The 18,197-nt window shown below is 41.7% G+C and overlaps 1 protein-coding gene and 1 long non-coding RNA gene across 16 annotated transcripts in view; one reads left to right on the top strand and one right to left on the bottom strand.

Moving 5' to 3' along the window:
• The window catches only part of LOC147758532 (uncharacterized), a 29,860-nt gene extending 28,219 nt beyond the window's left edge, over positions 1–1,641 (bottom strand). Inside the window, exon 1 of the long non-coding RNA XR_015319382.1 lies at positions 997–1,641. This is a non-coding gene — a long non-coding RNA (uncharacterized LOC147758532). The remainder of the gene's footprint in view (positions 1–996) is intronic.
• The window catches only part of LOC111243631 (protein qui-1-like), a 233,249-nt gene that overhangs the window by 82,233 nt on the left and 132,819 nt on the right, over positions 1–18,197 (top strand). For 14 of the 15 annotated variants that reach the window (XM_086977569.1, XM_086977526.1, XM_022789477.2 and 11 more), the window contains one exon: positions 8,569–8,656. The exons of the other annotated variant lie outside the window; for it this stretch is intronic. The gene's annotated coding sequence lies outside the window, so the exon portion shown is untranslated. The remainder of the gene's footprint in view (positions 1–8,568; positions 8,657–18,197) is intronic. 15 annotated transcript variants of the gene reach the window in all.

Raw genomic sequence — 18,197 nt, 5'->3', positions numbered from 1 at the left:
TTTTTAATAAGAAAATTCCTGACAATCGGAATATTGTCAACACCAGTCTATAGAGAAGCTGAAAGCACTGAGTGGCCCCAGAGTACAACTGAGTTGAGTAAGGACGCGTGTATATATATACGTCGATATAGTTTAGGGCGCTGTCAACGACGTATCAGAACAAGTAGTTAACTTTGAACACGAAGTTATTCATGGTTCTATTAGCATGACGCACCATTTGGACAGAACGTTAGTTTCGACTTGCACAGATCAGAATTTTCTATGGAGAATTATTTATACAGAATGATACGTAGAGCATTTACACGGAACACAAAGCAACTGGACTTTATGGACCTACGATAGATAGCTTATGTTTTTCGTCTGCTTAACTCAGCAGTGAACAGCCATAGCAACAGCTAAGCTGGCCCTATGTAATTCAAGGACATAGATGCTTCTGACGAACACTTTTTTAAAAATTAATGATTTTCGATCATAAAGTAGAAGGGTTTTCCACAAATATACGGGTATGTTATTGGTAGTTCCTGTTCCGCCTAGAACGATAGCGTTAAGTAAAGCTCCTTTAGAAATGAAGCCCTAATTTAGAAGAAGACTCATTAACACTATTATTTAAGTTTTAAGTAAAAAAAAAGATAGGCTCTTTCGATTTCATTAGCAAATGTGAATTTAGATATTTCCGAGCACTTAATGGACGGACAGAGCTTTAAAGAGATGATTTAACAGTACGCAAGTTCGTATGCATGAAATTATCTAAAGCTATAGCGTCCAGCTCACTTGGAAAATATTATATATTTTCTTTAAATATATTAATTACATATTTCATTATACATTAAATGTAGAATTACGCAGCGAATCGAAGCGTGTGAGGAAGACACGAACAAGGTACGACCGCCAATAATTATTCTTGGCCAACCTAATCCAGAGCAACATCTAGTTATATTTATTTAATCCATAATAATTTTAAAACATTAATTTTGTCTCGAAAACGGAACTGCTCACCGTTTAGCGCTTTTCGTCGGTGGCTTCTTGTAGGTATCGATGCAGCAATCGACCCATCTGTGCTTTAACGTAACCGGGGACCGGGCGGAACGATATTTTCCCACGTTCGTTTCTGGATGATTACGATGACCTTAATTTTTCACACAATGGCCGGGGCGACGTTGACTGTCAACCATCACTGGCTCCTGTCAGTTCGCTTTTCACTAACCTCAATCATTTACCCGTTCAATATTCTGCCATTTCGCTTTCTGCAATTTTGATTGCCGAACGTCTGACTTCTCCCGTTTAACCTTTTTGTCTGATTTAGTTGCATCGCAAGAATACAATAAGCGATCAGACATGCGCGGAACGAAAACAGTGCCATCGCTTTACAGCTTCCGTTGAAGAGATCCCTCTAAGAGGAAAGGCATACTTGAGCGTGGAATAAACTTCCCACGTACAACACTACTTGTCTTAGGTTATGATTCAGCTACTACAGAAATGGGATTGAAGATTCATCTGAGAGATTATTGGCTTGGCCCATGGTGTTGCAGACACATGTAGTGTCACTTGGTCAAATAGAGAAACAAATCTTCCATAACTGGTTCTCAGCCGTGCCTTCTATGCCAGGCATTGGTATCGCTATTCCAGCATTGCATCTAGGACCTGTTATGAGAGGAATCCAAAAGAACTGATCAGTAGAGGATATTATCATATTAGTCGCATACTTCACTGCTGTTCGAAATCATACTGAAATATAACAAAATTAGACTTAAATTCTAGAGCACTTCCCTGTCCTTCCGAATAATAGGAATCTACGTTACCTCTTTAGTATTAAGTACTCGAATTCAGTATTTAGATGGCGGCCCCGACTTGCTCAGAGCCTAACATCTGGGCGCTTTAAATATCTAATTAGAATAATAGTTAGCGCGTTATAGTTTATCTCATCGATAGATATACGCCGGTTGTGCCAAATTGAAGTAAGAAAAATTCGAAGCTGGCGATAATTCGAGATCATTTCTGCCTTTTTTGTTCAATCAACTTGTAAGGAGTCCTCTCTCAAACCAGCTTAGCCAAGACTATCTACCGTTGCTAACATGGCGTCATATTGCACCGATGACTAAGCAAGAACTGCGTTTTTTGAAAATGTTGTCACAGTTAGAAGAGCAAGCCTATCGCGCCCATTTCAAAAACATTCTTGATCGGTAGTTGCTTTAAGCCACTTAGAAAGGCGCAAGTGCCATCAGGTATATATTGGATAGCTGTGTAAGTTTCACGAGTTGAAGACGTGTATGAACTTTGACATGGTTACACAGAGGCTGCATCGTGTTATGGGCCAAATGTGGTCAAAATGCTTCATTTACTAATCTACTACTGGGTCAAAACCATATGAATAAAATGCATCGTTTTTAGGGGTTAAACGGCAAACCGTAGTTGGGCTTGTGGCGCCACAGTCGCCTATTTGTCTGTCTGTTCTCCACAGGCCAGATTTCACGGCAACGTGGGTTACGCGTTTGCTTGCTGATCCCAGGGATATGTGGTGGTCAAAATTCAACGGACAATAAAACTTACACGAAAACAACTGGGGCAAAATTGCAAACCATTAGAGTCTATGTTTTGCATTTTTCGCAAGTGAGTAATCTTTGGCTTGTTTTTTTAAAGTCTAAAAAGAGATAAGAAGCAAAGAGCTTGCGTCATGCTTTTTAGTAAGGGCAAAAGCAAATGCTCACAAGTCGTGTCATTGCTGTCGGAATTTCTTAGGGACCAGACTATTAAAAAATGACGAGTGTACATGTCGTACTAAACGTTTGGCGATAGGGTCTTGAAGATAACCCATACTAGGCGACCTTTGACGGCGCATACAGATCAAAACATGGTAGAGCAAAGCAACTTATGCCGAAGGATTGCCGAATTACCCTCAGGAGCTCAGGTAACAGCTAGATATCTCACACGGATCACGTTGAACAGTTTTGAACGATTTATTCTCTGTAATTCTCCATCTGATAAGGAAATAAGGCTCAGAGCAAAAATTGCGTCAAAGAAACTGAATTTCGAAAAAATGCACATGTATAAACAACTGTCCCAGGAGGATCTTGATTTAATCAAAGAAGAACTGGATTCGGTCTAACGCGTCATTAGGTAACGGGACCTGGGTCTACGAGCATGACGTGAACATAAGAGCATGATCGTCTGCACATCGCTCCAAAGCTCGGACCTAAAAAATACTTGTCTCCAGATTTGCTTGCAAATTCTAAGCTTGGCTTCACTGTCCTTTCGACCATCGGGGAGCTGAACATTATCAATTCACCTCTGATGCTTTTACTGTCACTAAGAGATATTGGCAATGAGCTTTGAAAGAATTGCGCAACGTTGCTAAATAAAGAGGGCCTGAACTTCAGAAACACAAATCATAGGTTCCTTACTGCCAGAATTCACTAATTTACGCGTCACTAATCCTAATAAATTTTCAGCAGAAGAGCCCAGTGAATATACTGTTTCAGTCCTTGCATTTCGTAAGTCTGGTCTTCAAAAACCTTTCCTTAACAGCTTAAGAAAAATCTGAAAGAAAAGAGATTTGAGATGATCAAACAAAATGAGAAGCTACGGTTGATTCATTGATCGCGAAAAATGCTATATCAAATACATTGGAACCGATAAGAACTGTTTTTGATTAGACAGCTAAAATTTCGACGATTAGGTGTTTACAGTGCATACACAGTCAAACTCCTTACATTTTTGGCCTAATAATAAAGCTATACTCCTGTTGTCAGCTGTTTTCTCATCATTCAACTAGGACCATCTTGCTCGCGGACAATGCAACCATTCTACGTATCTAAGTAAACACAATATTGTATTTAATACAAGTTCATGTCGCCAACGTCTCCAACTGTGTAATCAACATACAGAGAATGAGTAGAGTACTTCTACTTCTTTCACAGAGAAACGAAAACAGTTTTGCGCAGAGATACTGTCTCACTCAGTACTTTGTTCTATATATTAAGCTGCTTCTAGCCGTAAATCCACTATCAGTTGGAAGATAATTTTTGAACGCTGAGAGCATATCGCTATGCGTATTCGAAAAGGCAAACAGGTTTTTAGTCATAAATAAAAAAAGTTGCCTGCTAAACCCATTAGACTAGACTAATTTTTATGCCTGTTTTGTCTACGGATACCAACAGATTCCCGGTCCTTATTTAGGTGTTAGACACCGCAAACACTCGGATAACATCCAATGATTTTGCTTGAAAATTTTTTGGAGGTCAACGGGTGAACAATGCTGGACAATTAACTTGATCAGTTGCCTCTGACGCAATGCAGATAATGATAATCACAGCCCTCTTCTTTTTTGAACCGTATAGTATGCCCCCTTGGATACCGCGTAGGCGGTTGGGCTTTTGGCTGGTCAGATCGGTCCTCTTCAGTGGTTGATTTCGAAATTGCCTAGCCCGTAATTCTAGATCCGGCCGTTTGGCGTTTACCGCTGCGGACCTGTTGCATGCCCCCCGTGACTGAGTTCGAGCATATTCTTCACCAGATCGTCAATTATCGTGTCGTGCAAACTGGCTAAAGTAGCTAGCAATACTCGTGCGACATAGCCAATCGAGATTGAGTTGGAAGCACAAAACATGGGAAAGAAGGAGGCGAAGTTAGCCATGTACTATTTAAGTGAACAAGACAGGTGTACATAGTACATATCGATAGAACAGTATAGTAGGTGGGAGCAAAAGGAGTCATAGATCCTGAATCAGGATAATGAGCCGCAACGTTTGCACGATACGCCAGACACGTTACCGCTGCTCGAGTGGCGGCTGTCTGTGATGGCATCAAGTTCGGTAAGTGCATGTCTAGCAGCAACACCCGTATTCTGCTGTATTCTTGTGAGTGGCTTTGTCTGCGCCGTCCAGATATGGAAATGGAGTTGCAGATGGAAAATGTGATTGGCTGGAAATGGGCGACATGGGTTTCACTGGCGGGCCCGCAAATTGGGCTTAGAGGCCAGCTTGCAAAACCTATGTGCTCGTAGACAAAGTGCTCCGTGACCAGAGTAGAAATGTGGATTACATTTGCAACCATCAGCCCCTGAGGAATTTGTCTGCCATTCATCAACAGGTTGGTGTTGAGATTCGGACTCTATATAACCTATAGCCTCAGACTGAGTAAATGAAGTACGAGTAAGACTACACCTTTTAAGCCCCACCTGATTCAGCCATTTTGCTGACTTAGATTTAGTTGAATTGGTTGACAATCAAACTCAAAATACACGACCTAAATTTTGCTTGAATGCTGAGATGCCCATACCTCTCCAATAGGGGTTCGGATATTTTGGGCTATTTTTGGCAAAACACCTTTCGTGAAATACAGCATCGATGTCCATCAAAAGTACTGGGTGCATCCAATACGTTATTTTCTAATAATATCCATAATTCTGAATGTGAAGGAAAAAGAAGTACGCATAGGTTCTGATTATTTCGAATATATTCGCTAGTCAAAGTTCGGTAATATAGAAGGCTTTACAGTAAAAGCTTTACATTGTCGCGATCGCCCTCAATTCTCGCAAATATAGTAGATGCAACTGCGTGGTCAGGAGTGCCCAGAAAAACAATCAACAGGAATCAAGTGAGGAGAGCAAGAAAAAGAGAGATCCAGCATCATATTGTAAAAAATTGCCTTCCAACGAGGGGACGGGCTGCCAAAGAAGCGGCTTAAGGCTCAAAATAAGTATATTTTTCCTATATCACGGCATCTCTAGTTTCGCTGCTGCTGCTGCTGCTGCAGGTATCAGCCGTGGATGATGAATTTTCGTATCGGCTTTCGAGCGCTCCAGTCGGGAAATTTTGCTTTACGCGATAAAAGAAAATAAAAGAAAAAATTTTAAAAAAACTTTCGCTGCTCTTTCACTGATGTAGGTAGTCGTTCTGAGCTATACCTATCCTATAGTTCGTTTGTGAAAAAATATTACTGAATTAGGAAATCTGTGCAGTAAAATAATGGGCCGAAAGGACGATACACCGCAGGCCTGGGAGCTAGCGGATTCTCAGCCCATATGTTTAGCGAGCATACTACATCATACAGTAATTAACGAGCAATTAATTATCGGTCTCACCCACTCGTCGAACAGCAGTGCTGAAAACCTATTACGTGCGGCATCGCTCAGGGTAAACCTGCGTAGGACTGTGTTGCCTGACTTCCTTTTTTATTGAAAATCCTTTTCTGAATCCTTTTCAATAACTCAACTCTTATAATCCGGACAGTCGAAATCAAATACTGTGCATCATAATAGACATATGCCTCGACCTGTATTAGCGCGACAGTCTCTCCACTGTTACTCATCTTGGGGAACAGAAAGCAGCCGTTTTTTATTAAAAATATGTGAAATGAGTGCAGATGATTGAAACAAAGTGAGTCGTCTGAGGCAGAGTGTAATAGCGGCAAGACGCTCATGGCTGTGAAGATTGTATACGTCAGTTATCTAGCGTGAGCTTTGCTAGTATGATGAGGGCCTTGAGCATGATTCTGGTAAAACTGTTGTTGACATTCTATTACAGATATAAACTGATGCTTCCTTCGTCGCTCCTGAACCTGAGTGGAAAAGAGGCCCAATAGCAGCGGAACTAGCGGGGTTACATTGGCCAAAGGCAATTTCCTGCAGAGCAGCAGATGCAGCTACACTGGCAGCAGTTACATCTACTGTTTTTTATACTGACAACTAAGCCGCTAATAACATAAGGGATGACTCACGTTAAAAAAAGGTAGTCCTTCCAAAGGGGCTTTACAAGAACGAGATTGGGGTCTAAGAGCTTGTTGACTAGAATTGGCATTTCATATGTAACGTATTACTGATCTATGCCCCGAAATACTGAAAATGTCAAAACTGAGTAAAGAATGAATTCCCCGAGAATTGATCCCAGCTTGGTTGGAAATGCGTGTTGCGGACCTTTAATCAACAAAAACCCGTCTAAAGCATATGACCATTATAAGCGAGACATGGTTTGAGTTCAACCACCAGCTGGTGAGAGACTTCGCGAGAAAATGCGGTCCCCCTGGTGATAATTCGAGTTCGGTGACACTGTCGAGTTAGTTCGGACGTAACGTCATGGTAATACTTCAAATAAACATCATGCTACGATGCGATACTCGCTAAAAATGAAATAACGAATGCATTCTGCCGTTTCGAGTTCCTCGAGAGACTCGTGGACTATCTGATGACAATACTAGATCTCATTGCTGTGCCTCAAGTACATTCCGGATTGAACAGAGGAATATCCAACATTGACTTTGACCCGCCTACTCTTTCGATATAAGTCCATGCGATTACGGGGCTGTACATGTCCTAAAAATGGCAGCTGGTCGCCAGATGTACCTTACTGTAGATTTACTTCGAGAAGCCATAGACAGCGAAACTTCATGTGGAAACGTGAGTGCTGGCTATGTTGCGGTCCACAAACTACCAGAACGCTGGCATAGGTGTGTAAAAAATAAGAGAGAGTACCTAGTAAAAATCGTCGACTAGTTTAGATTCCGCCGGATTCGTTTTTAACCACCACGTTTAACAACCTTATATATATTAGCACGATAAAATTCCTGGTAGTCGCTGGTCGGCTTTTGCTGTTGTTATTGGTAACCGCATTTACTCGTCTCACGATAAATTTTTCTCCGACTGTAAACAGAGAGCAGACGCAGTTCTACCGGGTTAGTTCCGAGCTAAATGGAAAGCTTTAGTTCGGGACCGGCGTTAAGTTTGCCGGCCTTTTAAGTGTTCAGTTTTAGCATTATGCGTCGCATAAGAACTTTGCAGCTGGAGCTTCTGCTACTTCGGTAGAACTGATTGGCTTAGATCGTAGAACGATGGGAAGAAGTGAAAGAGGAGCCTGACAGGAGAATAAAGCTCTATTCTACCCTGATACTTCATTTATAAGTATAGACTCTAATATATATTCCACATTACATAGGAGAGGAAATATTTCAAGTAAACAAAATCTGCTATGCCCATATTCTATAGTTACCGAATGCAGAATATGATTAGCGTACAAAATACACGGTATGATTTGCTCAGCAGTTGAAAAGACGTTCATTTGGCAGCTGATATTAGCAGAGGTAAAAAGCGCGCCACTTGTCATGTATTTTCAAATGACGTTTCCGAACTGTTAAGTTATTGAAGTAAACACTATTTTAGAACATAAACCTTTGAATGGAAGAGGTTTCGTGCTTTGCAAATACACACTTCCACACGAGAGAGTATTTGAATGTCGTAGGAAATATTCCCAGAAATCCATTCCTCTACCCGTCTAGTTTGGTAGCAGTGATTACTGACGGTACACTAACAGCCCGTAGGTATAGACAGCAACCCAGCTCAATAATAGGCAGATTAGGAAGGCAAGGCTATAATAACGTGCCTTTCCACATGGTGTAGTTTTTAATAAAACGTCCTAAGCAAACGTTTCACGATTACAAGTTCGCGCAATACGCATCAAAACGTTGGAGTGAGCGTAACATGGGGACGAATGAATAGACATGACATATTTCTGCAGTTTTTTCAGATATGTAAAAGACCAGCAAGGCTATTCTTTAACATTGAATTTTAATTTATTTCAGGTAAAAAGTGCAGTCATTCAGGCAAAGGGGAAGGACATTTACATACCGACATTCAAGAATCTGGAAAATAGTATCGTTACGCTCATTGGTACGCAATGATCATTTAACATTTGTTTAGCGTTTGAGAACCTAAATTGATAGCAGGGAGTAGCTTTTGTTAACTACGCGTTCGTTTGTAACGTGCAGTCGCACATAGAAAAGCCAAAACGTTGCTATGTTCACAACCTGCAAAATTTTTTCTTACATAAACAGAGAAGTAATCCTTATTTTTAGAAACCTGAAGTAATATTATACGACATACTTGATGGACATTTTTATGACATACATGCTTGTCGTTAACGTGCGGATTAAACGGTCACATAGAGATCGTATATATTTGCACTACATATTGCCTGTACAGTAAATAAACTCAAATTCAAAGTGAGTAAAACATCAATCTAACATTCCCGCACGAAGTGCAGAAGCACGTTTAGCTTTCATGTTCTAACATCCGGTATAGGATAGAGCTCTGATTAATGGCAGCTGGTTCTGTTCTGCACTACGGCAGGCTTTGCAAAATGGCAGGAACTGTATATAGGGAGTAGATTCCTTGTAGTAGCCTCCATTCGTTTAACCAGATCTGACATCATGTAAAGACAAGGAACGCTGATACTGCCTAATAACATTGGTCGTATCGTAACTTACAAGGCACTTCCCACCAAAGGTGCTGTACAATCCGATATACACCTCGTATGAAGGTGTCGTCGTAGGAACTGACACCGCCTAAACATGTAGAGGTGCCCCTCATGAGGCACCAGAGCACAGTTGTGCGCGGACAAACATTATGCTGCTTCTCAGACCGAGTTCTACTGGTGTACAATCTCCTTCTACTGAAGCTGCCATTGCAATCACCACTTCTAGGCTTCGTCGGCTAGTGGACATCGCCATGGTAAATCGTACCTTACTTGCCATCTCGTAGCTTCATACAACGATTATACGACACTACTATGCAGGGTCTAACCAAATTCCTGTCCAGTTTCCTATCCAATAGTAAACGTATTTGGAACTCGCGACTTTCTGGGATTTCTAGGCGTATATAGAGAGTATCATTTTCTCAGTATATCCGTGCCTGCGTATAGGAAGAATGCCCGCTATTAGCAAACACCCCATCAGTGTACGTTTATTTTTCAGTGTCTTTAAGCCCCAACGTGTTTTGGAGGTTATCCTTATCACAGACGTATTGTAGCTGCCTACGTGGAAGTGAGATTGGTGGTAGGAGAGAGAGAGTGAGAGAGGGAAAGTGAGACAAACCTTCGACGATTTATTAGCTTAGCCTTGACCTTGATTAAATTCAGCTCTTAAAATTAATAGTTGCGAAAAAAAACGATGAGTTTTGTCCGATATGACAAATGGAGGCGACAGTTGAAAGGTTGAAGGCAGCTACAGCAAGGGCTGCAGGTGAACACAGAGAAAAAAATTGAGAGAACATCCTTGTTTTGGAAACGCGGACACGTGTGGTTCTACTTTTGACTGAGGTGTGAGCCCACGAAAACGATGGCTGAAAATAACATTAAGAGCAGGCTAACAAACAAAGAAACTATCGTCTCTGTAATTGTCTGTCTTCTCGTTAACCCCCCTTACAGTTTCATCCCTGTTTGCGTGTTTGCCGGCTTTCGCTGCAGCTCCTGCTGTCGCAGGACCAGCCGGCGCTGTTACATTTAGGTTGCATAAACTGTGATACTGAACGAAATAGTGATACTGCTAGTTCGTGGTAAAATAGAGCGACTCGTTCTGAAGCTTCCATTGCACACGTCGTCTCAGAATAGCAACAGATCAGTCGGACCTGAACATTGAGAGCCAGTTGTGTGGCTGGAGATGAAGCTCATAAGTGCATTAAGACAGCATTGTATTATAATAGTATATATAATCAGCGAAAGTACAAGCTTATTATCATAGCAGAGAAGAAAAAATGATGGGAAAGCAACCCTGGTGGTAGTGAGATCAGTTCATAGTATACATATGGAACCTATCATAGCTGCTGTTAACGCCGTCGCGGGAACGAATGTAACGTAAAAGGAACTGAAACAAACATCAAGCTCTGATTGCGTTTGGTGTAGTAATAGAAATAATAACGGGAGCATTATTATAATTATCAATACTGTTAATAGGAGCTTATGTAAGAGATGACTGTTAATCAGTAACTAATAGTAACTTATTTCGTTATCTAGCAATATACTGCGGCATAACCCTTCATCGACTTCCTTAGCGAAACAAATCTACATTTAGTGCTTGCTCTAATGCTGACCTGATCCGACCTATTTGCTTAGTGGTCTTGCTCCATTTAGCCATGCTTCTTTGAAGACTCTTTGCTACGACAAGATGTATCTGCATATACGGCGTCAACCACCTTGATAGTCCTCACGTTTTTTGGCTCAAATGCCCTAGTCAGTATTGAAACGAGGTGAGCCTTCGAATGTTCCCTTCGTCTTCCTACTACCATTATCGTCTCTAGTAGCACGATGGCAACCAATAGGTTCTGCTACCTGCGTTAGCTGCCACATTTTTGACTGATGGGATGCGGAAGAGTACAATGGCTGGCGTTATTTTTCCGCTGGTTAGTTCCATCGATGTCAGTAATTCTGCATTCGATAGTTCAATCTTTGTACGTGATATTGAATCTTTAGTCGATATTCGTTCCATATTTTAGGCGTCCTGCATTTTTAACGCTTCCTTGGATTTTGCAAGTTAGCCAAGATGGCAGTTAAAGGTTTCTTTCTCAAAGAATAGTTACACCGGTGTATGTAGATATAAGACATCATTTATAGCATTACCTAACTATTTTTCTACTATAATTTGGTTTTTTACATTCGAGAAATCTATCAACAGAAGCAAATCCAGTAGTTCAAGACACCACTCCTACTGCAAGATGTGTCATTAACTTTTTTCATAAGAATAATAATAATAATAATAATTTCGTGTGGAGGAAAAACAGAAGAAAATTTTCATAACTCAAGTTCGCTCTATCGAACACAAGTCATACAATAAAAGCATAGGGAAAAAAAACCGCGAATCGCATATAACCTGCGAACTTATCGTCATTGGTTCAACAACTGAGACACGTTTTCGCTGTTAGATTTCTCCTAATTACGTGGGCGAAACATTGACGGGCGCGTCTCAAATAAAAGATTTATCTGCCTGTACTGTTGTTCTGTTCATTATCTGATAGAAAGCAACACTGTACTCTATTGGCCTGCGTAGTCTTACGCCTTTAGATAGGACCACGTCTTTGTGGCAGGTTCTTGCTGCAGTTTACCAAACCGACAACCCGCCGCTCCGCATTGCCGTACTGGTACGTCTAGGTTTGCGGGAATGGAAGAATGAGCTTGTCGCCTCGGGAAAATAAAAACGATTGCGTTTTGCGGAAGCATACTTCTGCTGCCTTTCGTTTTCTTAGGACAGTCTTCTTGTCTTAGGAACAGAGGAGATCGTGAGAGATGGCGAGAAATGTTCATGTAAAACCAACTGAAAACGAATAGCAACTGCAGAGGATAAAGGAAAACAATGGTATAACAAGCTTTTCGATTAGCATGCCCATTTCGATTACGTCCGCGCGCTGACACACACATGCACACCCTCCTAATAGCTGGCAAAAGCGGGACTTTACTTCAGCTGCCGGCGACTGCGACGAACAGTTAGTGCTTGAATCTGGACTGGTCTTTTCGTCTTCGCGCACTCGTGCCATTCGATGCCCAATTTTCACTTGTTCATCAAAGCTTCGGGCTTGCAAAGGCTTGTTTAGGTAATCACGTTTAGGAGCAGGTAAAAAAAATTAGTAGCTACAGCCTTAGCTGACTGCTGTCCTAGCAATGTCCTCTTGCGACCACACCAGGCCACACCTGTAAAGGAGAATTGGTGCAATCGGAGAATAATTTCGAAGCACTTTGTGAACACGTATAAAGAATAGTTTGCAAAAAATACGACCTTCTGAGCTGCCACAATCGTACAGTCTGCCGGTCAATATAATTTTGCAAATTAAAGGGTAGCCCAGCGGTGTATTTAAAGTTACGTTTCATACCGGTACTTATATATGTGCATTCAATTGGAATAACAGATTTATCCTTTTACGTCATATTCAATGATCAATAGGCAAAAGCAGTTCACTGCTTATTAGACTAAACTAAGTACCTAATAATAACTTATGTCCAATAGCCAGCAAATAAATTGAACCGACATAACCATGTATGCTAGCTCATTTCAAGAGTCATATGTGAATTGTAAACTCTATGCCCTGCAGGCGGGCAAATGCTAAGTGTCGTTTTGCCGACATTCGTCATCACATGTAGACGGAGTGTTTTAAGGGTGCACTTGGGCCAGCCCGAATTAATTATAAAAAAAATAAAATACCGAATTAAAAGCCCGGAAAGAATTCATGTCTATTGCTTGGTGGCGCTGGTAACCAAGCGCTGCGTTTGCTTTCACCAGAGTGAGGAATCCGAATTTAGCCACAAACGTCGGCGGCATCTCCTTGTCGACGTACCCTTTCGCTGCTCGAAGTTGGAGCTCGCGACAGCCCACACGCGACAGGGATTGAACGAACCGTTTTGTTTGCCGCTAACGTTCCCGCACGTAATGAAGTGACGTTAGCTAAAGCTTGAATGTTGGCACGAGCTAATCTGTTTCCAGTCGCCAGAGTCCTGACAATAGTAGGAAGAATGGTGTGGGGTCGAAGGGGAACGACGTCAACGTTAGGCTAGAGAAGTAGCTGATGTATTATTCCCGACGTTAACTCAGCCGGGGAAAATGAAGAATAGTACTCTACTGAAGGGAATGGCCACCTAAAAATGAATGAAGAAAATGGTTGCCTTCTGCGAAACATCAAAGCTTTCATAATCGAGAGAAACCATTGAGAAGATTCTACTGGTTATTAGTAACCAATGGGCGCTATCATCTGCTCATATACGAAACGGTGAAGGGTAACAGTGTAGGACCTTGTAAGCGACTTCTAAATAAACGTAACTAAAGAGACCTTTTAATATGTAGTCTTTCCGTGTATGATCAGTAAGGGTAAGATACCACACACAAATGCTGCGTTCGCTATTTTATAACAGGTTAGTTATGGTGAATCATATACCGAAACTATATTTTTAAAGGTTGTGTACGCAACTTTGCATGCATTTTTTTCTCTATATTCACGTGGCTATATTTGTAACAAATGCAATGAAATTGCTGATTGTGTTCAGTTTCAATGTTATATTAAACCTAGCTGCCCGGGTAGTTTCTATATTTTCATTTTTCCTTTATTAGTTGCGCTGCGCCAGCTGTTTTTAAGGTACCCACTTGACAGATAAAATACAAAGTTTTGGCTTCTATTTTGACCAGGGTTTTGCAGCTATACAATATGCGTATTAAAATAACTTTTTTTTACAAGAGAATTGCCAAAGTGGTTAGATATTTTATCTATTTACGTCTAGCTTGCATCCCGGCGTACAAGATGCTCGCTTCCATTCAAAATCCTGAATAAAAATGGAAATTAGCTCGAGAAAAATGCGGTTTCGCACTCGGGGTCTTGTTGCAAGCATAGAGGGTACTTGCAACGAAAATTCACCACTGCTGTCCTGCATTAACGGCCTAATGAGCAAATAGGTCGTCTGACCGACTCTCGTTAAAAGCGTCCGCCTAAATGAGCACGCGGGAAATGAGGATTAGAAAACTGTGGTCCAATCGCAGAGGCAACGTCGCGACGCGGAAACTTTGACTGCGCCTCGCACCTGCCATCCAGCCGTCCCTGGCCTTCCACGTTCCTTTTGCGCATCCGTCGAACGTAGCCAGCCCTCGTCGGCTACTGCCGATCCGTGTCTTCTAAACGACAAGGAGCGAAAGACAGCAGCATCCTTGGTCCTGCGCCATTCCTCCATTACGCCCGAACAGAGTCGAACTTTATAAGGGAAACGTGAGGGAAAGCCACAGGTCATTCATGACGTATCAAAAGGCTGGTTCTGCAAAACGATGAACGATGGATGGAATCAACGAGCATATTATCAGTTCGTAGTTGTATTTTGATCCATAACTAAAGAAGTATACAACTAGGTACATCAGATGTTGCACGATCGACAAGACCATGCGGATTTACAAAGTGTGTATAGTAGGAACTACGCATCGACGCATTGGACATATCAAATAAGAACCAACGTTCACTTGTACTCAGGTTTCTTCAGGTTTGTAGTTAGCTGGATTCAAAATGAGCACGACGATAGGCTCAAGAGGAGACTGGACATCCTTATTGCTGCTTAGTTCCCAGCACAGCAGCACAGGGGAAGCATGTTAAGGCTCATCGAGTCTAAGTCACGCCCAAGGGTTCATCTACAGTCCAAGTTGAGGAAATCGTGGTTGGCCACTGTAATGTTAATTGTAGTGGTGACAATAGCCGTGCACGCACGACGATGGCCTGGACTTTCGTGTACCTCAAACCATGTGTTATTTTCTAGTTCCGCAACCGTCCAGAAGCTAGGGCAGTCGTTTTTGGAAGGCCTTTGCATGCTACGGTGTATGCGCGAATATAGGTGAAGTTCGTTTTTGTGTACTGAAGTTGCTCATAGATATACATGCGTAAGTAAGGAAGCTCCCCAACTGAAACTATACATTATAGCGGCCCAGTGTAATATACTATACTGAGTAAATACCGTTCAATATGATTTTAATTTACAAAAGAAAAAAATGTGCTATAATTATTGTAGTTCCACGTAAATCTAATTTTTTTCCGTTTCAAGTAGAGTTTTCACGGTAATATCAAATCCGAAAATGTACTATCAAGCAGAATGTGAAAGTTCAACGACTTGAAGCACAGTTTGTATTTTTCAGTCAGTAGCTGTAAAGGTGTGCGTTACTCCAACGTTTAGGCCTCTTTGCCTGTAGTGCACTGATAGGTAAGCGATATTAGCGTCATTCGATTGCATCTTCTTAATATCTACTTAGAGTAAACGGAGAACGTATTGTGAGCTCATGAGTTTTTGTCACATTAATAATGCCGTTTCGAACAATATAGCAAGTTCATATACAGGATACGCACAAAATAAAATTGCTCTGTTCATGCATATCTAGCAAAAGCTACAAGGTCCAGATTTTGAAAGTATCGAGACAAATTTCAGTCCTTTGGCAACTTCGTCTGCCTCTGGAAAATATTAGAATTATATATGCGCATGTCGACCCCGTTATGCACGACTGTGCACGGACTGTGTTTCCCATTTCACAGTATAGTGAAGTTCAGCTGTACTGAAGTAACTCGTTGAGGGTAAATGCAAATAACGCAACCTTTCGTGATTTTTATTAAACTCAAACCTTCTTCAGCGCTAGAAAAACAATTTAAATAAATAGATATTTTTTCCTGCAGAATAGAAATCTTCAAATCGAACATTTTTTCTTCATGGCTGTATCGCGGCCACGTAAAAGAGGCTTAACACGTTTTTAATGATTGACATGCATTCAAATAACCATGCGTACGGGTATTATTGTGTATAATATAATCGCTGAAATTTGGCATCGCGTTATTATATCTTCGTATAGTTGGATGAAAACGTCCAACTCGTCGCGTGCATTTTAATGCATCTTGCGATGCCTAGATCTCTTGCTGAGATGGGGTAGAGCTGTAGGCGCCGGCGAAAGTTGGCGCCCGCGATGTCTCCCCAGGCCGTCGTGTTCTTTCTGGATGGATGCAAATTCGTCAGGACAAGAGAAGCAAGCCTGAAGCGAACAGAAAAAGAATATCCAAGTACCGAATGCATTTCAGAATTGATAAACTGACAGCGGATGGGTAATAGAAACAGAGGCACCAACAACAACGTCAGAAGTTGACTAGACAAGTATTGAGTAGAAAAAGCGAAAAAAAAAAGGGATGAAGGACCAACAGTCAATAGTAACTATGGTAGAGCCACAAAAAGCAGTACAAACAATATGGATCTTTGCTGCAGTTAGTGCTATAGTTTTCGTTGCTGCCATCGTTTGCTGGTTGTGTTGTAACAACAATACGTAGTATAGTAAACAGCAACTAGCCCTTCTTAGAAGCTCTCATCCCGCAGTCTTCCGTGCTTCTTCTTGTAAAGTTTATAGTTGTGCGCGCTTGTATTTTCTCTAAATCCTAGCGCTAGCAGGAACTTCGAAAAGTACGAAAATGTCTGATTTGAGCCAGGATGCCGAATCACCCACGAGCCGCACAGGAAGCGACAATAAAATAAAACGCAGAGTAGGTTTGTGGAAAGCGTAGTCCAACCTTAGTTGTAGCACCACTTGTGTATAATTTGACTTTGAAAACGAAACCTTAGGAAGGAGTGGATCCTGCTGTTACCATCGACGGAGATTCGACTTACATAGCCGCGCATACATAAATACGCAGAGTGACAGAAGCTTCCTCAAAGTTCTCGCTCAGCACAGAAAAAATTTAGGTCCAAGCTCGTGAGTCGAGATTTGTTTTGTGTTGCGCCATTTCTCGACCACAAGGAGGAGGACGGCAAAGACAACAACAACCACCACACCGTCAAAGACCAATGTTCATACATACCTCTTATCGTACGATTGCCTAACTCTGGCCGTCAACTCTGCAGCGAGGCGGGCCATAGGATGCAACCAGCGCCTCGCACGAATATAACACTTTACTGGAAAGAGGGTGGGGCGCTGCTAGCCGCCAAGTGCAGACCATTCGTGGACGCCGCCTGGTCGGCCACGCTGTTAAAGACTGCTGGGGGCGGCCAACGTAAAGGACAACCGCCACCCCTAGAACCGCCATCTAATAGTGACGTTTCGAAAACAGATATTGTATCAGGTGCGCTGAAGCCAATAATAACATGTATGCAGTGTGTATCACATGTTATCATAGTTTGTATACATAATTAGATCGCCTGATATTTAATTTTCGATTAGTCGATTTTAATTGCAAATTGGACAATTACTCTTACGCCAGCTTGCGTGACCAATAATGAATAACTTCTAAAAAATTAACCGACACAGGTTACCCACTCACTTCCGGAACATGCTCAGTACTTTAAGTGGTCGGGATATAGTCTAAAGGGACATGTGCGAGTGCCATCACTTATTGAGCACAGCGCCACGGCTAGATATCTCAAATTTTTGTTCTTCAAACAAATCTTACTGCATTAATCACTGCGAAATTCAACCTACCTGTGGCACGAACGTTGTCAGTGCGTGCCGCCTTCGGAATGCTCAAACGCATTAGCGGGCGACATAACGTGCGATACGTGCGCGCGAACACAAAACAAATATGGACGAAATACATACGTTTTGCGAGTATAACGATTAGGCGTGACAAAGTGCATTCGCTCTTTTGCGAGCACGTTTACTGATGTTCATTTACAGACATGTAACCTTAACGTGGTTTTAAGATGTGCTTTTTTTCAGTGTTTACTAGATTACTTTTGACCAAGATTAAGCAGACTGGGCTGGCTTAGGTGTGCCACCACTTAATCGTGTTAGTAATACTCGGTCACAGCCTTCGGAGTTTGTCTTTTGTTGCGTACTCTGGGTTAGGCATACGACTAGTGCCGAAAATGTAGATTACCTCGTCTAGAATGGCTCGGTTCAGGTATGCCGTTGAAAGGATTTTTGGTCATTACGTATTGTTGAGTACGTTTGCTGCTTTACAG

Source organism: Varroa destructor, unplaced genomic scaffold (assembly GCF_002443255.2).
Source record: "Varroa destructor unplaced genomic scaffold, Vdes_3.0 BEIS01000001.1, whole genome shotgun sequence".
Taxonomy (NCBI): Eukaryota; Metazoa; Arthropoda; class Arachnida; order Mesostigmata; family Varroidae; genus Varroa; species Varroa destructor.
The sequence above is the reverse complement of the archived record's forward strand: the minus strand, read 5'-3'. Positions and strand labels throughout refer to the sequence as shown.